The sequence below is a fragment of the Paroedura picta genome, chromosome 4 (assembly GCF_049243985.1).
Source record: "Paroedura picta isolate Pp20150507F chromosome 4, Ppicta_v3.0, whole genome shotgun sequence".
Classification (NCBI taxonomy): Eukaryota; Metazoa; Chordata; class Lepidosauria; order Squamata; family Gekkonidae; genus Paroedura; species Paroedura picta.
The window spans coordinates 80948904-80975271 of NC_135372.1; the positions used below are offsets into that span (position 1 = coordinate 80948904).

General features: G+C 42.6%; 1 protein-coding gene across 3 annotated transcripts in view; it reads left to right on the forward strand.

Moving 5' to 3' along the window:
* Window positions 1-26368, forward strand: part of GLIS1 (GLIS family zinc finger 1) — a 246913-nt gene that overhangs the window by 106197 nt on the left and 114348 nt on the right. The window lies entirely within an intron of this gene.

Below are 26368 nucleotides of genomic sequence, written 5' to 3' on the forward strand. Positions count from 1 at the left end.
AAGCTCTAACTGCACCGTATCTAGGCAGGGAAATCATGCCAGTAATGTTCGGGAGAGTACCAGACGTTGTCGGGAGAGTACCAGTCGTTGTGGTACTCTGCACAGACGTTGGTTATAGTGTGTTTGGTTTTCTCCCATAGCCACCCTCTTACAACTCCCATATTCAGCGATACAGGTAAGTGAGGCAGTTTTATGGAGTTTACAGCCTTTTTTCCCTTTCAAGCATTCTAGTCCTTGTGTTTTGAACACACAACAAATAAAATTTAAACTGACAAAAATGGGAGACTTCAGGGACATGTATGGCCCATCTCTAAGTAAGAAAAAATATAGCAATGAACAGATGCTTGCAGATCTCTTCACTGAGACACAAAACTCTTTTACAGAATTTGTGCTTGGAAACTGCATTGTAAAAGCGGGGATCAAATACCACCTGATTATTAGCCTCAGTACTTGTTCATAATAATAGAATCACAGAATCAGAGTTGGAAGGGGCCATACAGGCCATCTAGTCCAACCCCCTGCTCTACGCAGGATCAGCCATAAGCATCCTAAAGCATCCAAGAAAAGTGTGTATCCAACCTTTGCTTGAAGACTGCCAGTGAGGGGGAGCTCACCACCTCCTTAGGCAGCCCATTCCACTGCTGAACTACTCTGACTGTGAAAATCTTTTTCCTGATATCAAGCCTATATCTTTGTACTTGTAGTTTAAACTAGCGATCCCCAACCTGTGGGCCATGGACCACATGTGGTCCTTCGACTAATTGGAGGTGGGCCCCGAAGGACGCCTTCTCCCCCCCCCCCGGCCCTTTACTTCATCCCTCCCAGCCCTTTACAACACACTTCATTGTTGTGGCGTGTCTGTATCTTATTTTGAAGGGATGTTTAAACATTACCATAGCGATCAGAGAGCGTTAGGGCAGTGGTTGAGAGTAGAGGAGTAAACTACCCCCCCACCGGGCCTCAGTAAAAGGCGGTGAGTGGTCCCCAGTGAGTGGTCCCCGGCGGTGAGTGGTCCCTGGTGATAAAAAGGTTGGGGACCACTGGTTTAAACCCATTACTGCATGTCCTCTCCTCTGCAGCCAACGAAACAGCATCCTGCCCTCCTCCAAGTGACAACCTTTCAAATACTTAAAGAGGGCTATCATGTCCCCTCTCAACCTCCTTTTCTCCAGGCTGAACATTCCCAAGTCCCTCAACCTATCTTCATAGGGCTTGGTCCCTTGGCCCCAGATCATCCTCATCACTCTCTTCTGTACCCTTTCAATTTTATCTACGTCCTTCTTAAAGTGAGGCCTCCAGAACTGCACACAGTACTCTAGGTGTGGTCTGACCAGTGCTGTATACAATGAGACTATGACATCTTGTGATTTTGATGTGATGCCCCTGTTGATACAGCCCAAAATGGCATTTGCCTTTTTTACCGCTGCATCACACTGCCTGCTTATGTTTAGTTTACAATCCACAAGTACCCCAAGGTCTCGTTCAAACACAGTGTTACCTAGAAGCGTATCCCCCATCCAATAGGCATGCTTTTCATTTTTCTGACCCAGATGCAGAACTTTACACTTATCTTTATTAAATTGCATCTTGTTCTCATTTGCCCATTTTTCCATTGTGTTCAGATCTCGTTGAACTCTGTCTCTGTCTTCTGAAGTATTTGCCAGTCCTCCCAATTTGGTGTCATCTGCAAACTTGATGAGTAGTCCCTCCACCCCCTCATCTAGTCTAGATCATTAATAAATATGTTAAAAAGTACCAGGCTGAGCACCGAGCCCTGAGGAACCCCACTACTCACCTCCCTCCAGTCTGATGAAACAGACTTAATGATAAGAACTATTCTTGGCCATGGAAAGTGGTAAGATGATTTCATGTTACATATATTTCCCTGATTGCTGAATAAGTGCAGCCAGCTCCCTATGAGTGGGTTGTGGAAGAAGGCTAGGGGTTGTGACTTTTAGGCTGTCATGCTCCACTTTAGAAGTTAGGAGTGAAATACAGAAATGAATGCCGTAGACTGATGTAGCTTTATGAAGCATCCTGTGAATGGGTAAGTTAATTAAATAGATGTCATGAGTTCTCCCAAGCTATTCAAACATGCTGGATAACTTTTTGCTGTAAGCACCTAATTCCCTCAATAACTTAATCCTAATCAAGGGCTCAGGTCGCAGGCCATCAGTTATGAGTCAAACAAACAAAAACATTGACAATACTCTTGGGATTTAAGAACTTTAAACATCTGTGAGGTTTGATGGAGGCATTGTTTCATCTGAACAAGGTTCTAGATGTTGTTGTTTTTTATGGGGGGAAGTGACAGACAGTTTCTAAGCATGCCACTCTTTGATTCTGAGTAGTTTCTTTCATCCTGTCCCTTCCAGGGCAACACTTGTTACAGTCCTTTGGCAAAGGGGATTCTGCTGGTACAACTGATTGCATGATTCAGCTATTTTGGAGGGAGGACAGTCATTTTCCTGATTCCAAGTAAAATTTGCTTTGCTTTGGAAAACCTGCAAGGAAGCAGTATATTTATCTTGCAGCGAAAAGTGCTACAAAAATGAGAAATAATAGTGATCATATTGAATGTGCTCCTATTGCCTTTCACCCATTGTGGTTCTGTTTCTGCGAACAACTGCTGTGCAAGTATAACTCCATGTGCTAGATTTAATCAGTAGAATGGTGCAGAATCTCTATTTGTGTATTATTCTTGTTGTTTGTGGAGAGATCATGCCCACAAAAAGGTTCCAGTGCTCAAATACCCTGCAGCTTATTTTGTTGAATAACTTATCTTGGCCTTTCTTTGGAAATTGCACCCAATGCATTTAAAAGTGGGAAATGGAAAAAGCATGTTCTCATAATCCAGCTCAGTAAAGTTTGCACAACTTGCTCTTTGTTTCATCATCCCAACAATAAATCTTTCATTTGTGTCAGCTAAGAGTGCCTACTAAGTCTGCAAGTGATTAGTTCTATGAATTGTGTTGGTACCCTTGCAGTACATGGGTAAACGATAAAATAGTTGGTCAAGACTTTTTAATGGCCCGGCAGGAAGACTTTTACAAAGCAGGCCTGGTGCATAGAGTTCCTTCCAAGTGTTTCCAATCTCTTGTTCTGTTAGCCTCTATTTGCAGGTCAAGAAATAAAAAAAAAAACTATTCTAAGATATTCTAAGTCAAAGTTAGCTGATCAGGAATTGTCAGAATATTCTCCTAAGCAAGAGTTCATACAAGAAAACAGCCATATGTCTATTTCCCATATAGTTCTTTGACAATTTGAGTTGAATCTATTAATACTTTTCCTTGAAGATTCTGTTATATGTTTGTACTTTCCATACTTACGTCTATGTTTGCTCATTTTTAGAATATAATGCAAAATGTAAAAGTGAAGAGTTTTATCTCCTGATGATAGGTGATTTAAAGTTATGGTGTTTTCCAGAGGAAATCTTCCTGTAACTTGCAGATATTTTTTTAAAACATTGCTCCACCTGGTGGCAATTTATAACAATTATAGACATTTCTGGAGAAAATATTAAAATCATTTGATAAAAGAACAAATGTTCATATGAGAAGCAGGTGTTTTTAGAAGAGGAGTGTCTAATCTGTCAGTGTAGAGGAGAGTTTGCCAAACTAGATGTCTAGGAGTGATGGGAAACTTAAAGGAAATAAGGGGGATGTCTCCAGGGCTAGCTAGCATGGTGTCCAGGCTCCCAAGAGGCTGGTGATCGGCATGAATGGTGGCTTCCACTGCTTCTTGCCTTATAACAGATCAGTCCCTGGTTATCTCTGACAGGACTGTTGGGGGAGAAGTAACCAAGAGAAGTAACAAATGAACAAATACTAATCAAAATTCCGTCAATAAAAATCCCAATTAATCATGCAACTTCAACTATTAGTGAAAACATCACACTACACCAGGGGGTAGCAAACTGCAGCCTTCCAGATATCCATGGACTACAATTCCCATGGAGCGAAGGCTGGCAGGGGCTCATGGGAATTGTAATCCATGGACAACTGGAGGGCCGCAGTTTTACTACCCCTGACTACACTAATGGCTTCACAGTGGAGAAGGGGAGCTACAGTTTTTAAATGTTTACCTTTATTTTAGATTAATGGAGAAAGGTCATGGAAATTAAATGGAAGGAAGATGGATCATAATTCTAGATTTCTGCTTAAAATTATGAATTAATGTTTGTTGTTGTTATGTGCGAATTCGTGTCCGACCCATCGCGACCCCATGGACAATGATCCTCCAGGCCTTCCTGTCCTCTACCATTCCCCGGAGTCCATTTAAGTTTGCAGAATTAATGTTTACGATTTATTATTTACCAAAATATCCCATGTCATCTTATCTGAACTCAGTAAAACTGATCTCTGTAGTATGGAGATCAGTTATAATTCCAGATATATCCAGACCCACAACTAGATACTAGCAAATGTACTCTTGCACATTTCGTTTGTGGCCCCTCTACTCCTCAAAGAAGGAGGAGGTAAGTGGTGGTAGTAAGCACTGGAGGCAGCTATTAGGAGATGGGGAGGCCTTTCCTTGGCTTGATCTCTGAGCTGCCAGTTGCAGAGTTATAGTTTGATGTCTTTTAAGATGCTTTCTATGACTTTGCCCTCTAGTTTTGTATCCTGGAATGGAGGCTGATAGTGCCCACATTCTGGCCTAGTGGGGGGGGGGGTCAGAACAGCTCCCTGGTCCGGTGGAAGATAACCGCCCTGCTCCCAGATGAGTAGTAGGGCTCCCAGGTCAACTGGGAGTCCTGTCCCTGGGAGGTTTGGGTAGGGTACACATTGTTGAGGTAAGGCTGCCCACCTGCCCTACTGACCCAAGTGAGGCTAAGGGTACAGCAGAGCAGGAGGAACAGGAAGGTAGGGAAGCTGAGGAAGCCCCAGACTGGGCCCCGCCGTTGAGTAGAATGGGGGAAGTGGAGGATCAGGGCAGAGAAAGGGAGGCAGGTAAAGGAGTGAGCAAAGAACCAAGGAGGCACTTACTGATGAGGACAGCCCTCATTGCCACATGGAATATGCCCAGCCCCAAGATAGGTGTTTGTGGGGTTTAGAGCCTGAGCCGAAGACTGCCACAAGTGGCCCAGTCAGGGGGGCAGGAAAGAATAATGTGCAGAATGCAGCCCCACCTCCCATACCCTGCCAAAGGGGCCGGCAAGAGGGTCCAACAAGCAGCACTGTAGCAGCAGCTGCAGCCACACAGCACCTAGGAGAAGGAAGAGGAGACTTACCAGCAGACTGGCTGAGACGCTGAGATCCCACTGACAGAAGCTGCACAGAAGAGGAGGATGGGGCTCAGAAGTGGGCGGGGGGGAGTGGAACAAAGAGGGAGGTTAAAAGGACACTAGGCCATGAGGGGGGGGTTGTGCAGTTGTGGGAACAGGTGACCCCAAGGCTAGTGTAATGTGGAAAGGAGAAAAAGTTAGAGGATTGAGCAACGAAGGTGTGTGAAGGCTTCTTTAATGGGCAGCCAAGACTGCAGAGGGTGGCAGAGGGCATAATGTGGCACCACACTATGGTAATCTTTTGGCCTTTGGATTTAGTGCAGTAATGCAACAGGTTTTTGGAAAATGGAAGTAGATAAGAGTTTCTTGTTAGGTAGGGCAAATACTGCTTGCTGGTCAAGAGCACATAAATGATGACTAGGTTGAGGCACTACAAATAACTTTCTGCCCTTATAAAATCTTGACACCTGCTGAAGCTTGTATAGAATATTGCACGTACTTTGTTTAGATGATGACTGTAAACTGTTCACGATTCCTAGTTCTAATCTCCATTAGCAACTTTGTTGTGTTCTCCCTTTTACAACACATAACTGGTGGATTAGTATTACTTAAAATGTATCAACAAGAGCAGCCAACTGACTTTCATGTCCAGAATTATAGGAATTCCATTTCATTGTGGCAAGTCTCCATCTCCCATTTTAGCATCTTTGGCATTCACTAAGAGGATGAGAAATTAAAAAATTATTTGAAAACTTGAAAGGCTGGCTTTTAAGAGGAGTGAGCTGTGTCCAGTTTGCCCAAAGAAAGCATGAAGAATAACAAAGAAAAAATGCTTAGTTGGGTTCAGGAAGTGATAAGTAGGAGTTAACAGCATGAAAGAACATAAAACAAAATGGAAGAGGAACAAAAATAAACCTTGTAGTGAAAGTCCCTTTGATGGAAAAGCTATCATTTCTGTAAGAAATTCTCATATCATTTGTTTCAAAGTATTCTCATTGCTATCAATAGAATTCTTTCAAGTTTGCATAGTGTTGAACACTGCAGTCAATAAACAATTTCTTTTTTTGCATTCATTCTGAATGCTCTTCAAACTAAATGGTTGGTTGCTTCCAAACTTAACAACATGTCTTCTCTTAACCCTGCTTTACCTCACTGGATTATGCTTGTTGAACATAGGGTTGCTAGCCTCCAAGTGGGGCCTAGTGATCTCCAAGAATTACAACTGTTCATCCTCTGAGACAGAAGTGGTGGGTGATTTCCATCACTTGCTTTAGGGAGGTAGGAATCCTTTCCTTTCTGTTTCTGGTGGTGGAAGTCACCCCTTCTTCAGTTATTCCACACTCCCCCACATGCAGCCAGCTGGGTGACCTTGGGCTCCCCACAGTATTGATAAAGCTGTTCAGACCGAGCAGTAATATCAGGGCTCTCTCAGTCTCACCCACCCCACAGGCTGTCTGTTGTGGGGAGAAGAAAGGGAAGGCGACTGTAAGCCACTTTGAGCCTCCTTCAGGTAGAGAAAAGCAGCATATAAGAATCAACTCTTCTTCTTCCTCTTCCTCTTAATTTCCCACCACAGCTAGGGAAAGCAGCATAGTTAACCAGAGCAGCAGGCTTTTCTATTATAAATGTTTATTCTTGCTTATTTTCACTTCTTACCTATTATTACTATTTACATTTTCTTTGAAGCCTCCATCTGCTTCTACCCCTCCTTTCTTCACCTTCTCCTACTTTGAGCTGCCCACTTTTCCTGTGGGAAAGACAGGGGGCCTGGTAACTGAGCGAGCCTTGATATTCTGGCAATAGCTCTGGACAGAGGAGATGACAGGAGCTCCCTTTTGCAGGTCAGCCTCAAGCAAATGCCTAGTGGAGGAGCTCCCTGCAATAGTGTGAGAGTTCGTGCAGGGACCTGATCTCTTCAGGGAGCTTGTTCTACCAGGTGGGGGTCATGACCAAGAAGGCTGTGGCCCTTGTTGGGGTCCGACATACTTCTCTGGGGCTAGGGAGTGGCTCAGATTAGCCACACAGAAACTGAGTGGTCACAACTGTTGACACTAGGATATAGTGCAAAAGTTACTGATACTGTCCTGCCAGCCAGATATCACTCTACCAATAACATGTCCAACTATTCATGGAAAGCATTTGTCAGGTGGTGTTGCAGAAAGAGTTCCATACCTGTCCTCCAAAATGAAGGACCTTTGATTTCCTTCAGGATGGAGCTGCCCAGGGTCTCAAGTCAGTAACTTTACATAGGTAGATAGCTGCACTTACAACAGTTTTACCATCTTTCAAAGGAAAACCGCTTTCTAAGCATCTGCATGTCGCTAAATTCCTAACGGTTCTCTGACCAAACACATATTCCCAAGTTGGAGGCTTTACACAGTATTGAATACACCTACCAAAACAGATTTCGAGCCTATTAGGGCTATCAACCTCAAGTTTCTGAGCATAAAATTTTTATTCTTGATCACCATCATTACAACAAGGTGAGTGTCTGAGCTTTGTGCAGTGTTCTGCTACTCAAGCCCCTACATGTTTCACAAGGAGAAAGTAATACTTACAACAGACCTGTTGCTCAGGCCAAAAGTAAATTCAACTTTCCACTTTGAACCAAGAAATATGCCTGGTACCCTTTTGTCCAGACCCTAAACATCCAAAGGAGTACTTGTGGCACTCTTTGGTTGTCAGAAAGTTCTTTTAAGGCATTCTTTGCTTGAACAGAATCCTTCAGAAAAACTTGCCATTTCACCACCTAATCTAGACAAGCAGATGTCCCAATCAGCAATTAATTGCTGTTTGAAGAGCTGTATAACAGAAGTCTGTAAGTCCCAGGCATTATTTGTTCCTGAGTATAGCATTGCCTATTCAATAATGCAGTGCAGCAACCAATTGGATGGGCAGTATTGCAGCCTTTAATAGGCAGACATCTGTAGACAAAATTTGTCAAGCAGCCACTTAGTCATCAATTTCCACCTTTACTTGACATTACAGAATTAATGTTTATAGCTCTGCTGACTCACCATTTGGTAGGTGAGTCCTTCAGCACGTTATTCCAGATGATGATATTAAGCCACTGCTCTGGGAGGTCTCACAAGATGGAAAATGCCTCAGAAGGAAAATGCCTATTGTTTACTTACTGAGAAGGGTCCTTCTCTTCTGAGGTATAGAAAGACATCTTCATCCCTCCCACATCATTGTCCAGTTAATTGCTACAGTGTTATGCCTGCTAGGCTGGCAATTCAGAATCTGTGAAATCAGCATGAATTTTTACTCTGCCTTTTGCTTCTTCCTATCATAGTCATATGTTCTCATTATTGAGAGTTATGTGTTATTATTATTATAATTATTGAGATTATATTTGTTTTATATCAGTTCTTTGGGGCTGTTGGAGTACCCAGACTCATGGTTGACAACATCGAACGCTGCCGACAGATTGAACAATGCCGATCTATCCCTGTCCAGCTGGCTTGTGGATTCACCTCAATTTCTCCACACATGGTGCCTGATTCTGATTAGGACTGAATGAACTGTCCTAACCTTCAGACCATTTTTCTGACCTGAAACTGTCCTGGAGAGAATCACCAAGGGGCCATTGGGGGCATTGACTGGGCCAAATAATACTTTTTTTTTTCATGCTGGAACTTATCCCTGGATCATGAAAAGAAATACAACAAAATTCCTACACAAAAGATATTTCAGTATAAGAACTAATGATATCCTGATGTGCGATAATTGTGTGCATGGGTTTTTAGCTGTGTGTATCTGCATCACCATAGAAATGAAAACAGTCAACTTTGCCATTATTATTTATGCTATAAAGCCGCACAAAAAATAGTAGTTACTCATGTTATTTACATATTTAATGGTATCTATAGTATTACATCTCTCTATTAATCTCTCTGAGGGTGGGTATTCTGTACAGGTCTATTTCTTTCAAAGGAAATTAACATGCCCCCTGTAGCTGCTCAGTAGGGAAGCAGGAATAAAAATGAGTCAAACAATCACCAGTGCATTGATGGCATGAAGGCATTTCTGGGACAAACCCAGGAATGATGTCACACTGTCAACACAGTGCTTAAGAACTCACCAAGCTTCACACTGATTGTGTGATATCACCTCTGGCTTCACACTGGAAATGACATGCCACTCTTGACATGACTCTGTTCCCCTCTGCCCTCTAGTCTCCTACTGAGTGCTTGTATCCAAAACAAAACTCTCCCCCAAAGTCCCAATCATTATGAGTACAAGTAATTAGCTATTAAGGGTTGAGGGAACAGGGTTTAAGTTTGCAGGGAATGCCTTTCCTTATCACTGATCAATTACAACTGGATGTATTGACAGGACTTTCACAATGTAGTATCAACATTGGGGCTATCCAAAACTTCTTTCATTTTTCCTTAGTGCTACTATCTTTTATCTAAATGGATAATGAGATGTCAAAATTTTTTGATTGTAAGAGATAAGCGGAGATAAAATGGAAACACTGGACTTTGGATACAAAATAGTTCAGACATCTGAAACGTGCACTGAACCATTTCTCTAATTAATAGCTATATTATTGGATTATTATAGTAGATCTTATGTTGCAAGAAGATGGAATTTTTTCTAAATTGCGCAATCTTGGAAGATTTAGTCATATGATTAAAATGCAAAAATGAAAGCTAGATTTTAAATCAGAAAAATATAATTTATGTGGGAAGCCAATCAGTGCATCGTCCTGTTACTGGAAATCATTATTTTATCTGCATGCCCTTCAAGACGAATGTTGAAGGAAGTAAGAAACAAAGCACAAAGTCTTGTGATACATCTGTTGCTATACACTTTGGCTTGGAAGCATTTTGGATTGAATCCTTGTGTGTAATAATATAATAAAAAGAATCCTGGCTTGTGTTTGCTGTTAGAATTTTCTCCCTGAATTTTTCTTTACGGCAGAAGCTTTTAATCCATGCCATCTATAGTGTAATCCAGTGTGGTGTAGTGGTTAGTGTGTCAGACTAAGCTCTGAGAGACCCAGGCTTCACACACATGCACACACTTACACACTCACACACACACACAAAACTTGCTGGGAGATCTCAGCCAGTCTGACATTCTTCGCCTAACCTACTTTATATGCCTGAAATGGAAATCACTCCCAAATTACAAACCAAGTTAATGAGGGAGTGTGAAACAACATCCAGAACCGTGTTTTGTTGGAACTAAAAACAGTACCTTTTTCTTGCCTGAAGTTCAGTTTGTTAGCCCATACCAAGCCCATTATTTGTTTCAGCACATTCACTGCGCTGTCAGAGCCTGGTGAAAAGGAAAAGTTAGATATTGTCTGTTGTGAGAATAAAAATGGAAGAAGATATTCCGATCTTGAGTTTCCTTGGAGAGAAAGGTGAGATAAATAATCTGGTCAGCATATTTAGTAGCCAGATGGAAGTCATCTAACATCTTGATCATTTTTCATAAAATCAATCCCACATAGCTTTGGGATTAGTGACTTTTCCTCCCTGTGTCTGATATAAAGACCTAAAAAAAAAACCAGAGACATAAATGTTAAGTTCAGTGATATTTTTAGTCGGACTCTCAAAGTTTTCCTCTTTTGCTTTCAGACCAGTGTTAAACATAATAAAATGGAGAAAAAACAATTCTTTAATGACAGGCTACTTTGGAGAAGCCTTAAAAACAAATAATGAAAGAATATCTGGAAAATTTTATATTTGTTCAATGAATATTAAAACTTGTATCCCAATATTGGCTGATTAGGTCATAGAACCATAAAGTCACAGGGGGTCTTATAGGCCATCTAGGACCGTGTCTGCACTGGGAACTTCGCTGCCCTGGGTTCCATGTGAGCGCATTATTTAAATCTTATATTTTATTTTTCAAAATATATATATTTTGCCTTTTCCTGTGGCTCAAGACAGCTACTTGTTTACTCTTATGCTATGGTAGATAGATTGTATAAAGGTTATATTGTATAAAGGTTATATAAGAAAGTGGTCAGTTTTGTTTTATGGATAGACTAGTAATCAAGCCCGCTGTAATCTAAATACAGTGGGCGCTAGAACAGGGAGCTCCCGGGAGTCGCGCGGAGCGCGGCTGCTGGGGGCTCCCTTTGTCGGCGGCCTGACAACGAAGCACCTCTCGCCGCATCAGGCCATCGGGCAGGGAGCCCTCGGCAGCCGCGCTCTGCGCGGCTGCAGGGGGTTCCCTTTGTGGGCGGCCTGACGCGTCGGAGGAGCCAGTTTGGTGTAGTGGTTAGGAGTGCGGACTTGTAATCTGGCATGCCAGGTTCGATTCTGCGCTCCCCCACATGCAACCTGCTGGGTGACCTTGGGCTCGCCACGGCACTGATAAAACTGTTCTGACCGGGCAGTGATATCAGTGCTCTCTCAGCCTCACCCACCCCATAGGGTGTCTGTTGTGGGGGGAGGAATGGGAAGGCGACTGTAAGCCGCTTTGAGCCTCCTTCGGGTAGAGAAAAGCGGCATATAAGAACCAACTCTTCTTCTTCTTCTTCTTCGCGCCTCCCGACGCGTCAGGCCGCCATCAAGGGAGCAACTGCGAGCTGCGCTCCGCGCGGCTCGCAATTGCTTCCTTGTCAGCAGGGTGGGAATCGGCTGGGCGGGAATTGGCCCGGCCGATGGTCTGTCTGGAGGAACGGGCCAATCAGGCCCCTTCCTCATCACGGACAAAGCCCTCCCACCAAGCCCTTAACGAATTATTTAGTCCGCGGCTCCCGCGACGCCGCGGGCGTGTTAAGGATATCTAAATCCATTTGTATTATCTGTTGATAGTAAAGAAAACCAAAATGTAAAACAACCCCACCCACTCCCAATATCCACGTAGGACTTAACAGATATGGAGTTGCAACTGAGACCTGTGAAACTTGCCCATGAGATGGCCATGATCCAAAACAGGGACATGGTTTTGCAGCAGAGAACAGCCTGTGGAGCTAATGCGCTGCTTGCTATTTCATCAAAGCAGTTCTTATTGCCAAAGAAATGAGCCATTGGATCATGGCCTATGAATTTATTGCTCAGTATAGTGTTGTGTTGAGGTTATTGTAGCCAGCATTTGACCCGTAGTGCTGACACTGAACCATTCCATTTTTGGTTTAAAGATCACAGGGAAAATATTTATAAGGTTTAAGTTGCATCTCTTTCATGATAAGATGTACAACAGAGGAACACATGGAGATGGAAATCTGAACTTCTTGGCCCCCTTTAGGCTGTCTCAGGTTCTCAGCTGTGCTTGCACTCTTTTGCTTTTCTTCTGGGTTGCCTCTTTTCTTCCTGACTGCCTCAAAAGATCACATGTTGGCAATCTATTTCTTTTTTCACTTCTATTAGGATGAGGACTCTTTGCACAGCTGTGGACTTCATGCTATTTCTGTCATTCTCAACAATTTTGCAATTATCTTGATATTTTAAACTTGAAGAGCAAAGCTGGCAAGCAAGCAAAACTTCTTCCAGTGGTGATGGAGATAAAAATTGCACTAAGAAAATATCAGGAAAGAATTCAAGGGTTGTTCTATGATTTGGTGGCATTTAGAAGTGTAGACTGAAACCAAAGTGGTGTAAACTCTGTGATTCATAAGTCACAAGTTTAAGTTGAAGCATGCTTTTCTATAGGCAACTTAACTGTGAGTTCTCCCCTAGTCAAATAAGCCCCAGGTTTCAAATCATATAGAAAAACTGATAGTTCTAGCGTGTTATATAAAAAGATAATGCATGTATGATGCCGTAAATGTGCATTTTTGTTTGCCAGTTGTATGTGCATAATTAATCATGTGTAAACACTGCTTATAATTCTGGGGAAAGTGCCCTAAGATGAAATATAATCACGAATAGCTTTTGTCACAGAAGTGACAAATCTGTATTATTGAGATTTATAAACTAGCAATAATAGCTTATTTAAAACAGCTCTTTCCCAAATGCTGCTCAAGGCTTATGTTGAAGTTTGCCTGGGCTTAATAATTCCTCTTCCAAATTTATATTGGTTTCTGGAAAGGAGGACTTGTTAGGAGTGTTTTTCCAAATTGGCCATAATAATCCACAGAGATCTGCCAACTGAATCATTGCTATGCTTGTGAAATTGCCAGGAGTGCTGTTGGGGAGGGGTTGATATTTTTCACAATACTGCACTGTTATTCATACCTCTGTTCTTATGTTCAAGTCCAAGATGCTGACCGAGCTGTATGTACAAAGCTGACTGTCCATGGTATGTGGCACGTGTACAAGGCAGTGCACATGCTCCAATGGGTGGACTAATGGATCTTTGTGTGGGACACATCATATTAAATTATAAATAAATAAATTAAATACTGCAGGAGCCTGAATCTAACTAATCTAATTCTTTTCAGTTGATTTCCAGATATGTATTGATCAGCATCTGTGCATGTAACTGTATTCCCTGTACAGTTCAAATCCGTAAACAGCTCAGGGAGCGGTATAAATAAAACAGTAAGGCTAAGGGGGGTGGACTGAGTTCAGGATAGAAACAGGGGATAGATTCCAGCCAGTCGGGTGAGGGGCGCAAAGCACCTTCCGATTGGGCCCTCACTAGGACAGACCAGAGTTCCATCCAGTCAGCCTCCCTACCCGCTCACCCAACCCAGCGAGAGACAATCTGGAGACATCACTGCCAGTCTGCTCCTAACTACCGCCGGGAGAGGAGGTCAGTAGGGCTGCCAAGGGGGATGAGAACAGAGGCTTGGACAGGCTGCACCAGCCCTTTTCTCCCCAAGGCTGTCCTAACTGTCAAGTCCAACTGTAAATTGCCTCAGAGCCCTGACAGAGCTGGCAGGAGGCTGCAGGGTGCTCCCCCTCCCCCACTTCAGGCCTGCTGCAAAGGAACCTCTGACAGGCCCTGACTGAGGCATTTCCAAGAGCCACGCAGGGGAGCCTCAGGGCATGAGGGTGGGCATTCCTTTTGAGGGGGGGGATTTCTCCTTCTGCCAAACGGCTGACAGGGAGGCCACAGAAAAGCCCCTTCTCACTTAAAATACTGCTCTGGCCAGCGATTAGACACAGCCAAGCCATGTGTATTTCTTCTTTGCAACTCTCTGCAGATTTGAGGCCACGGCACAGCGTTATTCTGTAGACAAAACTGGATGTGTTGCGGGGGTTCTTTTGTCTCCTGTTTCATCTGCACAACAACCCTGTGCAGTAGGCCTCAAGCCTGTGTGGGAGGCCTTAAATTTTTCTTCTCTACCACAACCCTGTCCAAAGTAGCCCTTTCTGCCTGGGGGCTGATCTTTATACTATGAAGATGAGCTGTAATTGGCTACCCCTGGGTTGGAAATATTTATTTTTGATTTGATTTGATTTGATTTGATTTGATTTGATTTGATTTGATTTGATTTGATTTGATTTGATTTGATTTGATTTGATTTGATTTGATTTGATTTGATTTGATTTGATTTGATTTGATTTGATTTATATACCGCCCTCCCCGGGGGCTCAGGGCGGTTTACATAATAACATAAGAACAATACATGGAACAGTCTATAAAACATTTGAATAACCGTACAATAATAATAACTGATAATTGTAAGCTATAACAGTATAATAGTATAACCAATAAAAAATGCAACAGTGCAACAATACAAACAGGTCCAGAGTATGCAGGTGGTGTTCTGTGGCAGGGGGCGGGGGGAGCAGGGGCCCTTTGGTCGCTGTTGGTTATGTCTGGTCTCAACCAAATGCCTGGCGGAAGAGCTCCTCCTTGCAGGCCCTGCGGATATTCATTTAGTTTTGCAGGTGGAACTTCAAAATCATACAATGCCTCAGAGTCCAGCCTTCGAGGAGGCCGCAGGTGCGCTTCTGGGCCTGGATGGGGGAGGAAGCCTTCCCCCCTGGCCTCAAAAGCACACCTAGCACCCGTTGTATTTACAAGTACAACGGGCTTGGTCCCTAGCCATATTTAATTTGGGGGTTGCCTGTCATCAACATGCTGATTATCCAGATCTCCTGTTAATGCAGTATTCCTCCCAAATCACTGCTTGTTTGCTGTGATTAAATGGTTAAGATTGAATGAACTGAATCAAATCCTGGAATGACAAACGTAATGTTGGTTGAGAAGACTGAGAACCTTTAGTGAGGTTTAGCTAATCTTCACTGAGTCTGTTAAAAGCTTAGCGGTTATAACAAGATCCAACAGTACTGCTGGAGATGCAGCAGCAGCAGCACAAAAACAAACAAACAAATCTTCAGATTTATTTTAGTCCAGATGGTTGGCCCAACCTGGACTCACCAAGATCTGGCTAGCTGGACTTACCATAGTAACAGAGACTAGACTACTGTATGGCACGGTACAGATTTCTCCTTCAGAGTCAACTTGGAGAATCCATTTAGTTCAAAATAGTTATTATGAAGATAATTATCACATGAAGCTGCCATACCCTGGGTCTATCAAGATCAGTATTGTCAGTTCAAGTAGCCTTTATTGGCATTAAGAGATGGAAAGAACAGTAACATAATGTTGTTGTTGTTAGGTGTGAAGTCGTGTCCGACCCATCGCGACCCCATGGACAATGATCCTCCAGGCCTTCCTGTCCTCTACCAGTCCATTTAAGTTTGCACCTACTGCTTCAGTGACTCCATCCAGCCACCTCATTCTCTGTCATCCCCTTATTCTTTTGCCCTCAATCGCTCCCAGCATTAGACTCTTCTCCAGGAATTCCTTCCTTCTCATGAGGTAGCCAAAGTATTTGAGTTTGATCTTCAGGATCTGGCCTTCTAAAGAGCAGTCAGGGCTGATCTCCTCTAGGACTGACCGGTTTGTTCACCTTGCAGTCCAAGGGACTCACAAGAGTCTTCTCCAGCACCAGAGTTCAAAAGCCTCAATTCTTTGATGCTCGGTCTTCCTTATGGTCCAACTTTCACAGCCATACATTGCAACTGGGAATACCATAGCCTTGACTAAACGCACTTTTGTCTGCAGGGTGATGTCTCTGCTTTTTAGGATGCTGTCTAGATTTGCCATAGCTTTCCTCCCCAGGAGCAAGCATCTTTTAATTTCTTTGCTGCATTCCCCATCTGCAGTGATCTTGGAGCCCAGGAAAATAAAATCTGTCACTATCTTCATTTCTTCCCCATCTATTTGCCAGGAATTGAGAGGGCCGGATGCCATGATCTTCGTTTTCTTGATGTTGAGTTTCAAGCCAACTTTTGCACTCTCCTCCTTCACCTGCATCAACAGGCTCTTTAGTTCCTCTTCACTTTCTGCCATTAGAGTGGTATCATCTGCATATCTGAGGTTGTTGATATTTCTCCCTGAAATCTTGATCCCAATTTGTGACTCCTCTAATCCTGCCTTTCTCATGATGTGCTCCGCATACAAGTTAAATAGGCAAGGCGAAATATACAGCCTTGCCGAACGCCTTTCTCAAGTAACATAATAGACAAATAATAAAAGTGCTACAGAATTTGGAGATAAAAGCATAAAACTAATAATCAGATTGAATAAGTATAGCATCATAAAGGACTGTTGCTACAATTTCTGTTATTTCTTGATCTGCATTATCAAGAAGGAAAAGAATCTCAAGATAATCAGAAAATTCTGCTAAATGTATTAAAATAGGGTTTAAACATTTAAAACGATGCATCTGACAAAATGGTCAGTATTGTCTAATCAGACTTGCAGCAGCTCTTCAGGGCCTCAGGTCAAGGTCTTTCACATCACCTGTTTCCTGGTCCTTTCCCTTGGACACACTGGGGATTGAACCTAGTACCTTCTGCTCTATAATTGTGCCTCATCCTCTCCCCGATGCCACTGTCGCTTCATTGGCTGCCCATCAGTTCAGGGTATTGACTATTGCATATAATAGCATTTTTGGACTTTGAGCCTTATATCTACAAGACCATGTCTTCTCCTGTGTTCTGCCATGAAAACCTTTATTGCCTGTGAACAGGGCCTTTTTCAGATGCCACCCTACAAATGGGCAAAATCAACAGCTGCCTGTACACCTGCCTTCTCTTTCCTCCTCCCCCTTATTGAGTGGCCTGTTTGATGAGGTCAGGGAGACTCCCACTGTCCTGGTATTTTGCAAATTATGCAAAACTGAATTATTTTTGCAAGCTAATAGGGCTATATTATAATAGAATGGTTCAGGAAGATCCCTGAATTAAGGGAAAGGATTATACTACTACATACAGAACTACCTGTTCATGTATGTATTTTGCTACTATGTAATTTCTACATTGTTTAACATATCATGTTAATATTTTGGAGGATGGACTCTGTGGTCTTGTATGCCACTGAAGTCCCTGGCTTTCCCAGGTTCTACCCCCAAATCTTCAGGAGTTTCATAACCTAGAATTAGCAGCCCTCCCACCACCCTGCTGCCAGTGGCTGGGGACAGGAAACATGGCAAGTCTAGTAGGAAGGGTTGGGAAGATGTTGTCTTCCTCTGAGCATCTGCAGAATGAAATTCTGAAGTTTTTTAGAACCTCTCAAGGCCCCTCCATGAATTTCTCTTGATCAAAATAAATAATTTGAAACAGATTCATGACAAACAAAAGAATCAGATAGTTAGATTTCAGAAAGAAATTGGTGACAGAGGAACTAAGATACTTTCTCTTAACAGTGCTACAGTTAAGTCAGTGGTCAAGCACCTGGATACCCCAGGAAGAAACCTGCCAGATTCCTTCAGTAAGAAGTTTTTCAGACTGTGTAAGGGCAACAGATCTGGAAACGGTCTAGCAAATGGTTGTATGGAATTGATATTCTGGAGTAAAGCACCTGATTCACAACTAGGGGGCCAGGTGTTCTGCTATAGCTCTAGAGGTCCCTCAAAGCTCCATGATTAAACCATAGAATTGGGGATAAATCTTAGAGCATCATCGTGATGTAAGGTTGTCACTTTTTCTCTGGAAGTGATGTGTGCTGGTGCAATACCAGCATCCCTGCCCCCATTATTATTATTATTATTATTATTATTATTATTATTATTATTATTATTATTATTATTATTATTATTATTATTATTATTATTTGATTTATTTCCCGCCACAAGCCTGTGGGGAGTAGTCTTAAAATCCCCCATTAAAACTCCCACTAAGACTTTAAAAAATATCCAATACAGCGGAAAATGCCACTCCCCCCCTACCCAGTCAAGGGCATTAGGGGATGGAGGGTAATGGTGTATACTTCAGACCCCAGGGGGGGACAATGTTCTTCCTTGCAAGTTCTATCCTCAACCATAAACCTGGAGGAAGAGCTCCGTTTTACAGGCCCTGCAGAACGCTGACAGCTCCCACAGGGCCCGTAGCTCACCCGGAAGCTCATTCCACCAGGTAGGGGCCAGGACAGAGAAATCCCTGGCCCTAATTTAGGCTAGGCGCACTTCTCTGGGGCCGGGAATGACCAATAGATTCCCCCTGCAGAGTGTAAGGCCCTGCGAGGTACATAGGGCGAAAGGCGGTCCCTCAGGTATGTGGGTCCCAACCCGCATAAAGCCTGAAAGGTTAAAACCAGAATCTTGAACCGGATCTGGACAGCAATTGGCAACCAATGCAGCTGCCTCAGCACAGGCTGGATGTGGTCCCTCCAAGGTGTCCCAGTGAGGACCCTTGCAGCTGCATTTTCTCCTGAGAACTTGCAGGCTGTGGCTGCATTGTACTTTTTCATTTTTAAATTGCCGCAGTACATGCTTTCATCTGACTTATTTGCCATCAGTGTAACTGAGACAGATTAAATAACAGGTTATTTAATTTTGTTCAATTGAAATAAAATAAGCATTAGTAAATTGGTCTGCAAAAACACTGCACTTTTTCACAGACTTAGGATTTGGAGACAGTTTTACGGATTGGAACTATGTTTTCTATCCCCCCCCCCCCCTCCAGATTTAAAAGTATAAATCTCATTTAGCTTTTAGAGGAAACTTTGTGGCTTTTTTTTTTTTTTTTTTGCTATAGACAGAATTTATGGAAACCCAGATAAATCAGGGGAAGTGAAGAAGATTGATTTATTTGCAAATGTGTTTATTGTTGCCTCTCAGTTTTGGAATGAAACTTGTTTTGGTAGATGAACAGAGAACAGAGGCTGTTTTGGTTTGCTGATTTACCCACTACTGCCATTATATAAACCATAATGAAGTATGACAGCTTGCAACACAAGGCCACTAAGGGCTGTGTGGGTGGTCTGGTTCTAGGGGATAATCTTTTTTAAAGGTGCAAACTTTTTTGTTTGTTTTTTGTTTGTTTGTTTTGTTACCAGACCACTGTAACATGTGTCCAGATCTCTAATCCTATAGCTTGGTGCTGATGGCAGAGTGGTCCCTTCAACACGAGAGCATGGACCCACCCCTGTTGTGGGGCAACAGTAGCCTCGGTAGTAGTGGCCTCCTCAGGTTCCTTAAATGGACCCTGTTTCCTTATCTTGTAGTAGTGCTGTGCCAGGGGAAAAGAGAAGGAAGGGAAACGTTGTGGGGAAGTGATTTATGATGCAACACAAAGATATATACATAGAATTAAATTGGTGGGATTACTCCCAAACCTGTGAATTTAGGTCTGCAAGTTTGGAGCCATTGAAACAGAAATTTACAACAGTGCTGGGTGGATCTTGCTAGCTGCAAGGTGTTGCAAACTCTTGTTTGCATTATTGCAGCTGAATTGGCAGGATCCTGACTGGGTATTGTGGACCAGAAAGCATCAATGATAGAGAAAGAGAACAGCTGGAGTCGGCCAAATATAAATTTACTTGTTACCTGGGACTGTAAAATGTTTTAAAAGAACAGGCACAGAAGGCAGCTTTTTACAAATTTGACATAGGAGTAGGGAAATGTATGTTGCAGCAATCCAAGATTTGTCAGTGATGTTGAAGTAACAAAGAGGAGGAACCTGGAACAAAGGGAAGGGAATTAATGTAATAAATATTTCTGTAACCTGAATTTTCCACAAGGAAGGTTATGTGTATTTTTTCTGCTTTTGCAGCTTGTATGTATAATTTCAATAGTGAAATGTCAGTATGGTGTGCATTCTGGTTGAGATGTAGCCTTTGACTCATTCTGAAATTGTCATTTCCCCGCCCTGTTCCTTAACAGTTAAGACTCCATGCCCTGACTGCTGTATCTGCACTCTATCCAATTATACTGTTTAGGATAAATGAGAACAACCAAAACTTGCCAGGTCTCTCTTCTTAACAGTGATATGCTTGAAACACTGACTGGCTTTTCCAGCTCTATAGAAAACCCCAATACTCAAGACACTGCATGGGTAGAATTGTACTGAATGGTGTTTAGTTGTTTAGAACTGCAATAGTAAAGCTGTTTAGGAGTACAGTTTGGTGTAGTGGTTAGGAGTGCGAACTTCTAATCTGGTGAGCCGAGTTCGATTCTGCACTCCCCCACAAGCAACAGCTGGGTGACCTTGGGCTTGCCACAGCACTGATAAAGCTGTTCTGACTGAGCAGTGATATCAGCGCTCTCTCAGCCTCACCCACCCCACAGGGTGTCTGTTGTGGGGAGAGGAATGGGAAGGCGACTGTAAGCCGCTTTGAACCTCCTTCGAGTAGGGAAAAGCGGCATATAAGAACCAACTCTTCTTCTTCTTCTCTTCTTCAATTGTAAGCCACCTTGAGACTCCTTTGGATAGAGAGAAGCGGCATATAAGAACCAACACCTCCTCCTCCACCACCACCACTGGGATGGGAATACTTCCAGAAGTAGTTCCAGCAATATGTGTGTGGAAATGAAGTGCTAGAAACCGAATTGCAATTCTCCTGAGATAGTTTTCAGCGTTAAGTTGTACCTTGATGTGACCTCACTGAAATAATGAAAATAGTAATGAAGAGCTTTGTTGGCAAGATGCTGTTTACATGTAAAACATGAGACCATTCATTTGGACCGGGCAGTGAACAGTTACTTCTAGTAACCTCTGGGCCTTAGTTTTCTTGCTTCCTGGTGCTAGAGGCAGAATGTATGTCACTTTTGTACCAAGTGGAACATTTTTTAAAGATAGAGCAGTGAATAGTATGCCACTGGTCCCCACCAGGCTGTGACATCAACACTACATCCCTGCATGAAAGCATTAACCACTTTGAAAAAAGTACTCTCTGCCATGATCTGTTTTTTAAAATGTTATTTCTCTTCTGAAATATAATAAAGGCTTTCCCTTCTGGCCACCAGAACTGAATTTCTGGCCACTGCTGGCCACTGGCCACTGCTGCTTTCCCTTCTGGTGACCAGAACTAAAATTCTGGCCACTGCTGCTGACCAAGGACCAGATGTACAGACCATCTGATGCAAAATCTAAAGTCTGTATCTGATTATATGCAGTGCAAATGCTACATACAACATCAGCTTTTGTTAGCAACTAATATTCGGTAATTTAAAAGGGATTCCTTTTAGTGCAGGTTTTATGTAAAGCTGTTTACATTAAAGTAACATTCAATTAAAATGTATTATGTAACCCACATCAGAGTTGAGTGCAGATTTTCTGTTTTAACTAACATATGGCCTTATTTATGAAAATAAAAATCATCATGTTTTGATGATACGTTCACGTAATTTATATAGAGAACCATGGGGGAATGCTTTTACTAAGCAAGCTATTACTTTCTGGGATTCATTAAGTTTCTTTTAGCCCATGTGCACAGCTACCCTCCCCCACCCGATTCTTTACCCTAAAACAATGGGCCAGGTATGAGAATAGATTGGGAACAGGAAAGAACAAGTTGTACTATACCATCTTGTGTCATCAGTAGTCTGCCTTGGATGTACAGATTCATTTGACTTGTTAAATAACAAATCTTCTAAATAAATCCCAGACCTGGCACTGCAGGCAGGTCTCCAGAAACACAAAGATTCAGCTAGAGTACATTGTTGTCGAGTTGAGACCTAATGCTTTAACTTGACATTTATTGTGCAATATGTCTCCTAACCAAAGCATGCAATCTGCATTCTCCCCATTGACACTGGTTTTATTGACCAAGCAACCCAGATTAGCAAGTCCCTGTTTTTCTCTTCTGATCCTTCCCACCAGAATTGTGATGCTCTTTCTAGATAAGTCTCTCACATGATTGCTGTAACTGGAAGGTGGATGTGTGGATTTTGAAATGCAGGGAGTTAAATCCACCTTGAACCTTCCCAATTGATTCAACATTCTCCTCCCACCTTCCCCCTTCCCTGCACTTGGGGCTTCCTTGCTCTTTTAAAAAAAATTAAAACATGCAAGATTAGTGAATGAATGCTGAGGAATCTAAGTAGCAAGGCTCTCCTGGTCAGCCCTGGTGTTATGAAACTGATCAGAAAGCAATAGGACTAGAAAAACATATTTTTACTATCTCCTTGGTAATCTGGTCAGTTTCTTTGTCCCATCACTTTCTGGTCAGTCTTTTTTTAAGTGGTAATAAAATATTGCTAGTTCGCTGGAGTATTGAAGCAACAGTCTTAGCAGGTTTTCTGAATTCCCAGCTTTTTTTTTTTTTTTTTTTAAGTCTCTGGCCCCTTATCTTGCAGAGATATAAAGAAAAAGGCATATCTTTGCCAGGGAAGGCACTAAAGACCGTTAAGAAATGAAACCTGGGAATTCAGAGAACCTACTCAGGCTGTTGCTTCAATGCTCCAGTGACATAGCAATATTTTATTGCCCTTGGGGGAAGAGACACTGATCCTTCAAATACTATTTAAAAGGCACCAGTTGACACCAGTTCAGGAGCCATTTTCTGTACCATTTTGTTCTCTGATTCTTCCCTTGGCATTCTACATGTTCTTTAAAAATAAATTTAAAAATGGGGAGGAGGGAGGTCTGCTTCTTCTAATTGCTACTAGTTGAAAGAGTTTTGCTTCACATATTATTTTAAATGCCTCTGGTTAATGCCGGATCGGAAGCCATTTTGTTGAGTGTTCTCTCACTTGCTCCTTCCATATGTGTGCTGATCATCCAGTCAGTAAACACAGAATCATCTGTGACAACAGTTTTGATGGAGAAGGAAATGTATCTAGAATTTCTGTGCAGTAGCGCTAGCCTCTATGGACAAAAAATAAGGGTGTGTGTATGATATTGTGATACCACCAGTGATGCCGTCAGTGACTCTCAGCGCTCTTGCTGGATAATCCTGTTTATTTGGCTATGCACAGAAGAAATATGCCAACTCCACAGCAGAAGGGATTTAGAGGAAAGGGCCTAAGTACAGAACAGTTTTCTCAAGCCAATGTTAATGTTTATAGATTGACTGCTGAAAAATCAGGGGTAAGTCGTGCATGTGGAGTAGCCCCTGGGCTGTTCCATTACATTGCAGTTCTGATCCCTGTAAGCAAATCCTCTCCTAAACATTTCAATGTCCATTCTGCAGAATGATATGAGTGTGGGGGCCTTCCTGAACTCCTCAGGCAGGCCTTTCTACAGGATGAGAGTCACTACTGAGAATAGCTAGATTCCAGTCCAGTAGCAGCTTAGAATGGAATGAGCTCCCGGAAGAGCTGTGGGCCTTGCGGGATTTATCAGCTTTCTGCAGGGCCTGCAAAATGGAGCTCTTCCACCAGGCCTATGGTTGAGGCCGGCGCCTCCTTGTGAGTTTGGGCCCCCCTTCCCCTCTCAGGGCTATATATGCAATGCTCCCTGGTCTCCTCCCTGGGAATACCGCCGCTGTTGGGTTGGTTGGGTTGGACAGTGTATTTGTTTTTGTAGGATGTTTTTATGTATTAGGGGTTTTATGGGTTTTTATATGTTGTTACCCGCCACGAGCCTTAGGGGAGTGGCAGGCTATAAATCAATGTATAACAACAACAACAACAATAATAATAATATAATTATAATTAGAGCCTGACAAGATTTTAGGGATAGATATAGGCTCTCAAGAGTCAGGTCTCCCAAGTGCTTCTGCTTGTTTTCCAGACTGCATCGGAATGGGCAATTGTGGATGGTGTGGATCTCAAAATCATTGCTCTTAATTAATTTTTTTAACTAGCTTGATTCCTTGGAAATAGAATAGAATTTTTTAAAAATGTTCTGAAAGTATTATTTCTGTGATAGTCTTTATATGAATTGGGCCAAAAGTGAAACAGGGAGCAGTCTTATCACAAATAAGTCCCATTTTATTCTGTGGCACTTGGTCCCAGAAAAATATCACTAAAATTGCAGCCATAATTTATTTATTATTAATTAATTAATTAGATTTCTATACTTCTCCCCTAAACAGACCTTGTGCAATGTACAAATACTTTTGTAAAAACATTTTTATTGGTGAACAGTTTAGCTAAATAGGAGACTTGTATTCTTCATTCATACTTTGTCATGCGGAGGAGTGTCAGCTTTTACAAACACAGGCGTACAAATTGTGGCTCAGGGGCATTTTACTCCACACGTGGAGTTTACTCCATACGTGGAGGCATTTCTCTCTTACATTTAGTGAGCTGGGTGTTCTCCATATGCATGCCTGGAAATTTCTGTCCATTGTGTGGGGATTTAGATCGTGGCTGAACATATAAAATTGTAACTACCAGGAGATTTGATGCCTGTCGCTGTGCATCTAATATAGGTTGCTGTAGGCCAAAAAATTACCAAACTAAATATAGTAGCAGTATTTCCCTGTGGCTCTAATGTTGTAAAGGAAAAAAGAACACCACAATTCCTTTAACTAACAGTAATGCATTATGGTAGACATCTTCCTTACACTGCCTCAGGTGACTGGCAATGCATTATGGGAAGCATGTTGTCTTGATTTGGTTTTTGGATGATTTCTAGAATCATCACTCATAAAGCAAGTCAGTTAAAAGAAACTCAAAACCTATTTGCTTGCCAGGATCTCTTTAACAATTGTGAAAGCTAATAAATGTATTCGTTACCATTTCAAACCTATCGGGACTGAATCCACTTGATGGTAGTATTCATTTCTGAGAATCTTAATAGTTCCAATCAACTCTGGCAGCTGCTGGCAGCACCTTCTATTCCTAATGTAATTTGCTATTTTACGTACTATTGGATCGCTAAATTCAGCTAGGTTAACAATGAGCTGTGCATTCTGGTCTTGATTATGATTAGTGAAATTAAATAGGCCGAGAGCCAGATTGTATGGAGCAAAATAACCTATGAGCAGGATAGGGAACAAAAGGGATGATGAATGAGCTTTTATTGCTTGGCTAAATAAGGTTAGTCTTAAAATCAATGGATGCCTAATTTTAACACAATGGCCTTTATGTGCAAAGACTGCTTGTAACTCAGAACAAGAATCTCTGTTATGATATGTGGGCCAGGCATTCTGGGATTCTCCCCATGGTCCTTCTGGATTCTGCTCCAACAAAGCAAAGTTCTGTGTTCAGAACGCTTGAATATCCTTATCCATGGTTCCTCTATATATTTGTGAAACAGCCTGGGGGATGGAATGTGTCCAGCTGTCCAAGTTTGAATAGGGCCAATCAGGTTGCAGCCAGCAAAGCTTGGCCCTGCTCTTGCAGTTCCCGCCCTTCATCCCTGGACTCTAGCCTCTTTGCTCTCAGACGCACCTCAGTGCCTGGAGCCAGCAGCAGGTAAGGGGAGAGGGCGCTGGGCAAAGTGTCCTGGTGGAGGGTCTGCTAATGACAGCCTCCCAGCCTGCTGACTGCCTGCTAAGGAGCTCTGTCCCTGCCCTGCTGATGAGCTGGCCAGCTCCCGCCCCACTTGATCCAGCTGCAAGCTGCAACCCAAAGCCACCTTAAGCTGCCTGGCCAGGGGCCAGGGGAGGGGACCCTTTCAAGGCCCATTCTTAGGAACGGGATTTGCAGCTATAATGTATAAATGCAAGGGAGCTATAGCAGATGGTTGTGTTTACATAATTTACCACCTGTTGTTGTGTTTTATAATGTCTATTGATTATTATTGATATTGATGAAATCTTGGATTCCTAAGAGGTAGGGTGGTAGAAAGTGTTGGGTGAAGAGGAACAGAGAGGAATCATAAAACATTGGAAGCAGAGGCACTTTGAATGGGTGAGAGGGGATGTGACAGATTCAATGGGGTCTTTCAGTGGCTAGAGCAATGGTGACTAATAGCAGTGCTGAATACCATTCTTGGAGGCAGTCAGGGAAAGGCCTTAGCCTCTGTGCCCTGTTTGTTGTAGCTCCAAGGTTTGGCCCCTGGGTGAAACAGGATTTTGGATTATATGGATCACTTACTGGTATGATCCTCCTAGGATGGTCCTATGTTCTAAGAGAGAGGTGGTAAAGATCCATCAGCA